Below are 9,117 nucleotides of genomic sequence, written 5' to 3'. Positions count from 1 at the left end.
CCTTCTTCGCCTGGCCTGGCCCGGCCTCCGGAGAGGGGCAGGATCCTGTGGGGGTGCAGCCCTCCCCCGTAGAAAGGGAGGGGAGCCAGGAGCAGAGTGGGGAGGGGAGTTTCACAGCCAGCTGTAGACACAAGGAGGAGACAGATAGATTGACAGACAAACAGACAGGCCGATATGCAGACAACAGAGAGAGAGAGAGAGAGAGAAATTTCTGCAGAAATATAATTCTCCATCCACGGGGGACCCAGTGGTCTCAGGCGAGGAGGGGGGAGAAGAGCAAGAGTGAGTTAAGAGCCGAGCAGTTTTGGCAGAGCAGAGGGAAGCCGGCAACGCGCCTCCCCAACCAGATGGCTTGGCTGCCGAATTATTAAATTATGAATATTAATACAAATCAGGCACGGAAGAGGTAATAATTTTGCTGCCCTACAGAAATAATTAACATAATTTTGATAAATTGCCGGATAAGAGAATCTAAAAATTGAGGTAGATTTATCTTAATTAACATCTTGGATTTGTTCCGAAAAGGTAAATTGTTCTGCGGGGGATTAAGAAGAGACAAGGAGCAAGGAGTCTCCTTTGGCTTTAGAGAGTCAAGATGGGAAGCTTCCGCCGTTGGCTTCTGTCCGTGTTCTGTGGAGAACCCCCGAGGAACACGATCAACCCAATCCGCAGATGTTGTCTGGAAAAACTGAGGCCACGTGGGGTAGCCATGGCCTCGACTCTATTGCTTAATGCATGGCAATTTGTTTTGTGCAAATGCTGGAGGGTTGGATGAGATGTTGCAAAGCTCCCTCTGAATCCTAGGGTATTGATCTGGAAGATCATAGGAGAATGACTTTCCTGTGGGAGAAAGTGAGAAAGTCCAAAGTAGAAGGTCCAAGGGAGAAGGTCCATGGGACATCATGGGATATAATTAACTTTGGAGATCTTGCTTCATATTGGTGAGAAGGTGCAAGAGAGGAGGTCCATGGGACATCATGGGGTATAATTAGCTTTGGGGATTTTTCTTTATGCTGGTGAGAAGATCCAGAGGAGAGGGCCCAAGGGAGAAGGTCCATGGGACATCATGGGATATAATTAACTTTGGAGATTTTGCTTCATGTTGGTGAGAAGGCCCAAGGGAGAAGTTCCATGGGACATCATGGAATATAATTAGCTTTGGGGATTTTGCTTTACGCTGGTGAGAAGATCCAGAGGAGAAGGTCCAAGAGAGAAGGTCCATGGGACATCATGGGATATAATTAACTTTGGAGATCTTGCTTCATGTTGGTGAGAAGGCCCAAGGGAGAAGTTCCATGGGACATCATGGAATATAATTAGATTTGGGGATTTTGCTTTACGCTGGTGAGAAGATCCAAAGGAGAAGGTCCAAGGGAGAAGGTCCATGGGACATCATGGGATATAATTAACTTTGGAGATCTTGCTTCATGTTGGTGAGAAGGCCCAAGGGAGAAGTTCCATGGGACATCATGGGAAATAGCTAATTTGGGGGATCTTGCTTTATGCTGTGTTGTGCATTTGAGCATTTGTGCAAAGGTTGGTCATGCATACCTGGACAAGGTGGGAGGTTGGGCTTATCTTTAGTAGAAACATCATTTCGTCTCTGCCCTCTTTGAAGTCCTACCCACCGAACTTGCCAAACAGCCTGGCATAATAATAAGAAATTAAATATTAGGTCCTTTGCAACAACATCTCCACTCTTGTTGTTCCTCTCAAATCTGCCCGCCAAATACCTCTGGAAGCATAGCTGAAGCCAAGAGACATTTTCTGCTTTTTATCCCTAGCAAGCATCTGGTGGTGGGCAAAGACGGGTGTACCCAGAGTTCTAGAAAAGAGGGGGAAACATACATTGTAGCAGAAAAAACTCCCATCAGAGAAAAGTCTAGTTGCTTCTCTTCAAGATGAATCCATCTGCAAAAAATGATTTCGTGATTTTCCTAGGCATTACGGATCGTTTATTTTATGACCAGTAAAAGATTCTGAGGAATTCTGGCTCCAGCATTAGCTGAGATTCACCTGCACAGCTTTAACAATTGCAGGGGGAAAGGTAGATTTCGAATCCTAAATTCCATTCCATTCCACGTACATTTTAAGTTTCCTCAAAATCGAAATGTCAGGGTTCCAAGAAGCATCCAGAATTAAATCAGAGTCCGAGGCCAAGGATTCCTCAAAGTTCCAATTTATTAAAAGAGCCATGTTGGCTTGCAGGCTTGACAGAAATATTGGTTGTGTGATTCTTATATGGTCGTCTGTTTGATCCCATGACGGGGAGAAAAACTACAATTTTCTCACAACTTTGAAAACCCCAACGATAAGTTTTCAAGAATGCAATTTCTTGAAACAAGGAGAATGCATTCAACAGTGATCGTTCTGGCAGCAGGTCGTAAGGCCCTAAAAATGCTCCTGAAAAGATGCGATGCTATAGATTTAAAATAATGCATGCAACTTTCTAGATTTAAAATAATCTAGGCAATTTTGGGGGGTTGAATACAATTCATGCAACATTTGGGGGTTTGCAACAATTCACGCAACATTTTGCATTTAAAACAATTCAGGTGATTTCTGGATTTGTTTTTTCAAAAAAAAATCGTGCAACATTTGGGGTTTACAACAATTCACGCAATTTTCTGGATTTAAAATCAGGAAGTTCCTGAAAAGATGTGATGCTTTAGATTTAAAAATAATTCATGCCTCTTTCTGGATTTTTTTAAAAAAAATCCATGCAATGTTTGCAATTAAAATAATTCGTGCAACGTTTTGAGGAGAAAAACTATTTTTGTGGTCACCAAGAGTTGACAACAGCTTGACCAACTGATCTGGTGAATTGATTCATTCTGGATCTTAGAATGGCCTTGCAAAGCTTTCCATGTCTTTGTTTTAGATTTAGAATGAGAGTCAAACAGGGGTTAAAGCTAAAAGCATTTAACACACACGTCTTTGACCTCCAACTCCCTTCAAAAATGGGGCCAGTTTCCAAAGATTAAACTGGCAATCGGCGTAATCAGATTTCTTCTCTTGAGTGAGAAATCAAGCAACGTCTTTACTTTTGAAAAATGCAACTATCATATATCATCCCCCAGATTCTCAACTTTACCAGGAATGTCGGTTTTCAGTTCCCACCACTCCTGGCCACCGGCATGACACAAGACTGTCCTAGCTAGACGCGCCGGTTAACTTGCCGAAGCTCCGACAGCCGCCGATCTCTTCATCCGTCTTTTGGTGCAGGGACAATTTGGCTCCAGGGGAGGGGAAAAAGGACGGGAGCAGCTGAGCAGGAGAACTTGGCAATTGCGGATATGTGATTGTGGGTTCCCCCCGGGCTGCGTTCCTCATTTGGAAGCCGGCCCAAAGGCCTGGCTACCCAACGCTGCAGCCTTGCTTCGCAGTCGGCGCGCACCCTTGGTGGCACGGCGAAGATCAGGTGGCGAAGTGGAAGGCCGGGAATCGGCATGTCTGGGCGTTGGAGAACGTAGTGTTGAAACGAGGGGAACCCCACTGAGGTATAATTAAACCGCTCCGTTCCCCCAGCTTCCCCCAGCTGGGCCTTGTCAGAGCTTGTCTGAGTTCATGAACCTCCAGGGTGACCTGCGACAGCACACATTGCACAAGGCAGTTTGTTGCGCACCCGCGGCGAGGGGGCCAGGAGACAAAAACAGAGCCCATGGAAGGGGGAGGTTGCAGGAGGCCTCCTTACTCATCCCACTGGGATTTTGGCCCTCATTACACGGGATGAGGGTCTAGGTTCTAGGTTTGTATCTAGGTTCTTGTCCATACAGAAGTCATAGCATCCTCGGGTGTTGATTTGATGTCACCGGCTAAGCCAAAGAACCATTGGCTTGCGTTGACCGGTATGGTTTGAAGGTCACTGTTCATGGTTCTGGAGTGTGGAGTGATCTCCACACCTCCAGACCTAGAGAGCCTCTAGGTGGCCCAGTGGTTAGAGTGCAGCACTGCAGGCCACTTCAGCTGACTGCAGTTCTGCAGTTCGGCTGTTCAAATCTCACCGGCTCAGGGTTGACTCAGCCTCCTTCCATCCTTCCGAGGTGGGTAAAATGAGGACCCGGATTGTTGTTGGGGGCAATATGCTGACTCTATAAACCGCTTAGAGAGAGCTGAAAGCCCTATGAAGCGGTATATAAGTCTAACTGCTAACTGCTATCTCAAACCACCACCGTCAAACAATTCTATGGGATTCCAGACTCAACGTGTTTTCGAGCATTCAGGTTCTCCTGGCCCAAGACCTTAGACTCAAGGAGAAGCCTGAAGATCCTATGATGGTCCTGGAGGAGGACTAAGAGTCCATGTAGAGTTGGAGACGCCAGAGACTTCTAAAGAGTCTCTCGGAGTGCAGGTGGAATATCCAACCCTTACGGTGGGTCCACGAATTAGGACAATGAAGCTACAAGAATTTCTTTGAAGAGCTAAAGAAGCCCTTAAGGTTGTCCGTCTAGGAATCGGGGTGAAGTCCAGTTGACCAGGTACCCCCATAGCCCTTTGGAGCTCTCCATGGTACTGTAACTACATTCCTTTCCAGAATCAAGTGGGTGACTTAAGAGGTCACAACCTTCTGGTCCTTCTGGCAGAGTTAAGCAGGACCCATCAAATCCCTCAGAAGGAGTTGTGCGGTGGTTCTCACCTCGCAATCTATGAGTTCGATCCTAGGTAGAGCCAGGTATTTCTCTCTCTGGGTACAATGAGAATATACCTGCTGAACAAAATTCTGCGCTGGCGACCGGAAGGGCACCTGGCCAGTAAACACTCTGCCCAGACTCCACCTCAATGCAAGGGATTATGGGGTCATTAAAATAAGATGATGATCAAATCCCTCAGAAGGTGAGTTTCAAGAGGCAAACTGCCTCCCCCGCCCCATCCCAAATTTTGAGAAGGGACTAGTCCTTTTTGACGGCTAGGAGTCAGATGTTTTTACAGATGTCCCTGGTGAAGATGCATGTTTGTTTGTTGGTTTATTAAATTTATATGCCACCCATCTTCTTCTTGGATCTTGCTTGAGGTTTCTTATCATGCAGAAGACAATCTTGTGAAAGGGACAAGCTCTGCCTTTACGGAATTCTTTGCTTCAAGGAAAGAAGACGGCTGGGAAATACCTTGAAGGACCACTATCCAAACTCCAATTTAAGCATCGGGAATCAGGAGAAGAGAGGGTCAAGACTTAGAAGATACCCAGCCGTCTCCAACATCTGGAGAACATCCTGGCCAGCAGACCTATAAACCATTGAATCTTAACCAGTGGTGAAATTCAATTCAAATTGGTTCTGTGGGCGTGGCTTGGTGGGCATGGCAGGGGAAGGATACTGCAAAATCTCCATTCCCTCCCCACTCTGGGGCCAGCCAGAGGTGGCATTTGCTGGTTCTGCAAACTATTCAAAATTTCCACTACCGGTTCTCCGAACTACTCAAAATTTCCACTAATGGTTTTCTGAACTACTCAAAATTTCCACTAATGGTTTTCTGAACTACTCAAAATTTCCACTACCGGTTCTCTGAACTATTCAAAATTTCCACTACCGGTTCTCTGAACTATTCAAAATTTCCACTACTGGTTTTCTGAACTACTCAAAATTTCCACTAACAGTTCTCTGAACTATTCAAAATTTCTGCTACTGGTTCTCTGAACTACTCAAAATTTCCACTACTGGTTCTCCGAACTACTCAAAATTTCCACTTACAGTTCTCCGAACTACTCAAAATTTCCACTTACGGTTCTCTGAACTATTCAAAATTTCCACTACCGGTTCTCTGAACTATTCAAAATTTCCACTACCGGTTCTCTGAACTACTCCAAATTTCCACTACTGGTACTCTGAACTATTCAAAATTTCCACTACTGGTTCTCCAGAACCTGTCAGAACCTGCTGGATTTCACCCCTGACCCTAACCCTAACCCGTTGCCTTCTCTGCTAGGATGCTAAGGACCGTTTCTCGTAAATATCCACCTCTTCTCTTGGCCTCTTGGCCTCCAAACTAACACATCCCGGGAACAAATTAAAAAATAAAGAACCAGAAGCCTATTTCTGCAAACTTTGGAGGAATGGCAGGCCTGCTCTGCAGCCAACGTAGTTCTGAATGTGTTCCGTGTTCCCTGCAACAGATGGGAGCGATATCACAAATATTCAGGGGTCCCCTCAGATCTCTAGCCCGACCTATAAAGCTTTTCACAAGAGGGGAAAGTTTGAAATGGGCCATCCTGGGCCTCGCTTGGCGCTTCCTGGCCATTCTTCTTCCTCTTCTCTTTCTCTCTTTCTCTCTCTCCCCCTTTTCTTCTGCTGGGACTTCAGGCAATCCTGTTTCCCCCAGTAATGATATAATTACTTCGCAACATGCTGCAGAAATAGTTAGGGAGATGGCTAAAGCTGGTACAACAATACCGACATGGAAAACATTAATTTCTGGAGTTCTTTTAATTAATTCATCAGGACTCACGCTGGGCGGGATGATTACGATAAAGTGTTTAATTACAAATTTATATGTAATGATGCACTTTAATTACTTTGGACTTGTACATTATTATTGGGCCTTTTTCCCAAGTTTCCTGGCACCAGATCCGTGCCGCAAACAAGAGGCAACGCCGACAGTGCCTGGTTCCTCTCAATTATTTACGTGGCGTTGGGAGGCATCCAGAGATGATGGATGGAGGGAGAAGCCCATTTCCGAAGCTTGGAGGGGTGGCCTGGGCAGTGCCAAGCCAGAATCCAGGGTCCCTGGGCAGAGAGGGGGTCGTTTTGGGGTGGTATATTCTGGGATATTAAAAGCAGGCCAAGAGTAGTGGCCTGGGCAGTGCCAATCATCCCAACAAATAGGGTCAGGGCAACTTTGATGATATTACCTAGTTAAGTAATGAAATGTCTGCAAGAAAACAACCAAGATTCAGGAGCACCAAGGACCTCCCAGTCCCCCAAGTCGTCGTCGTCATCCTCCTCCTCCTCCTCCTCCTCCTCCTCCTCCTCCTCCTCCTCCTCCTCCTCCTCCTCCTCCTCCTCTCTGCACTTCCTACTCCCTAATAGCACTGATGATGTCACCTAGTTGGGTCATGAAATGTCTGCAAGAAAATCACCAAGTTCAGCAAGCACCAAAACCTCACAGTCCTCCTCCTCCTCCTCCTCCTCCTCCTCCTCCTCCTCTCTGCACTTCCTACTCCCTTCTAGCACTGATGATGTCACCTAGTTGGGTCATGAAATGTCTGCAATAAAACAACCAAGATTCGGGAGCACCAAGGACCTCCCAGTCCACCCCCCCCTCCTCCTCCTCCTCTTCCTCCTCCTCCTCCTCCTCCTCTCTGCACTTCCTCCTCCCTTCTAGCACTGATGATGTCACCTAGTTGGGTCATGAAATGCCTGCAAGAAAACAACTAAACTCAGAGAGCGTCAAGAACCTCACAGTCGTTGTCCTCCTCCTCCTCCTCCTCCTCCTTCCTCCTCCTCCTCGTAAACCCAACTCCCTTCTAGCACTAATGATGCTACCTAGCTGGGCCATGAAACGTCTGCAAGAAAATCACCCAATTCAGTAAGCACCAAAACCTCACAGTCCTCCTCCTCCTCCTTTTCTTCCTTTTCCTCCTCCTCCTCTTCCTCCTCCTCCTCCTCCTCCTCCTCCTCCTCCTCCTCTTCCTCCTCCTCCTCCTTTTCCTCCTCCTCCTCCTCTTCCTCTTTTTCCTCCTCCTCCTCCTCCTCCTCTTCCTCCTCCTCCTCCTTCTCTTCCTCCTCCTCCTCCTTTTCCTCCTCCTCCTCCTCTTCCTCTTTTTCCTCCTCCTCCTCCTCCTCCTCCTCCTCCTCCTCCTCCTCCTCCTCCTCCTCGCAAACCTCGCTCCCTTCTAGCCCTGATGTTGGGTCACAAAACATCTGCAAGAAAGCCTCCAAGCTCAGAAGGTGCCAAGGACCCCACAGTCTTTCCAGGGCCGCTTCCTGATTTCCGGCAGTTCGGAAATTAGAGCCAGAGGGGAGAAACAAGGGACCCATTTGCGGAGGAGGCAGATCTTCCCAGAGGTGGCCACTGTAGGTGGACCCACCTCATGTCCCCTTCGGCCCCAACCTTCTCCTTCGATCTTGCAACGTGTCCTTAAGGGGTTGGAAGCCTGCGGTACCATCTTGGAGTACCAGGTGGGGCCGACTGAATGCAATCCCGGGGACTGGCATCTGTCTTCCTGCCCGATCGATCCGGGTAATAGCAAAACCACGGCAGCCTCGCCAATGCCAGATGGTGTCTGTGAAGGCTGCCAGCTCCCAACTGAACGGGACCCTCGGAGACCCTCCAAGAGCTCCCGTCTGCCGCCGGCCTTGCCAATTTCCATGGCATATGCTGAATTTCGCCCCTACACCTGTTGGTGGGCAGGATTCGCACGGGGACTCTGGCAGCCATGGGGGAGGAGGGGGAAGAGCAGTCGAACCAGCCCCTCTGGATAAGGGAGAAAAACTGCATCATCAGAGGGAGAGAATCACGATCACGTGGAGGGTTGATACCACTTTATAAGGCCTTAGTAAGGCCACACTTGGAATATTTGCATCCAGCTTTGGTCCGAAGATATAAAAAAGACAATAGCAATAGCAGTAGACTTATATACCGCTTCATAGGCCTTTCAGGCCTCTCTAAGCGGTTTACAGAGAGTCAGCATATTGCCCCCAACAATCTGGGTCCTCATTTTACCCACCTCGGAAGGATGGAAGGCTGAGTCAACCCTGAGCCGGTGAGATTTGAACCGCTGACCTGCTGATCTAGCAGTAGCCTGCAGTGCTGCATTTAACCACTGCGCCACCTTTAGAAGACATTTAGAAAGAGTGCAGAGAAGAGCAACAAAGAGGATGAGGGGACTGGAGGCTAAAACATAGGAAGAACGGTTGCAGGAACTGGGTATGTCTCGTTTAACGAGAAGAAGGACTAGGGGAGACAATGATAGCAGTGTTTCGATACACAAAGAAGAGGGAGTCAAAGCTATTCTCCAAAGTACCTGAGTGTAGAACAAGAAGCAACGGGTGGAAACTAATCAAGGAGAGAAGCAACTTAGAACTAAGAAATTTCCTGACAGTTAGAACAATTAATCAGTGGAACAACTTGCCTCCAGAAGTTGTGAATGCTCCAAGTTTTTAAGAAGATGTTGGATAACCA

The 9,117-nt window shown here is 47.4% G+C and overlaps 1 long non-coding RNA gene across 1 annotated transcript; it reads right to left on the bottom strand.

The window, feature by feature from the left end:
• Positions 1-396: 396 nt before the first annotated feature.
• Positions 397-3,483, bottom strand: LOC116517409. The gene is made up of 2 exons (XR_004256458.1): positions 3,095-3,483; positions 397-1,825 (listed from the first exon to the last, which is right to left on the bottom strand). It is a non-coding gene; the product is annotated as an uncharacterized LOC116517409 (long non-coding RNA).
• Positions 3,484-9,117: the final 5,634 nt, after the last annotated feature.

The sequence above is a fragment of the Thamnophis elegans genome, chromosome 14 (genome assembly GCF_009769535.1).
Source record: "Thamnophis elegans isolate rThaEle1 chromosome 14, rThaEle1.pri, whole genome shotgun sequence".
NCBI lineage: Eukaryota > Metazoa > Chordata > Lepidosauria > Squamata > Colubridae > Thamnophis > Thamnophis elegans.
Note: the sequence above shows the minus strand (reverse complement) of the source record. Positions and strands in the feature narration are given on the sequence as shown.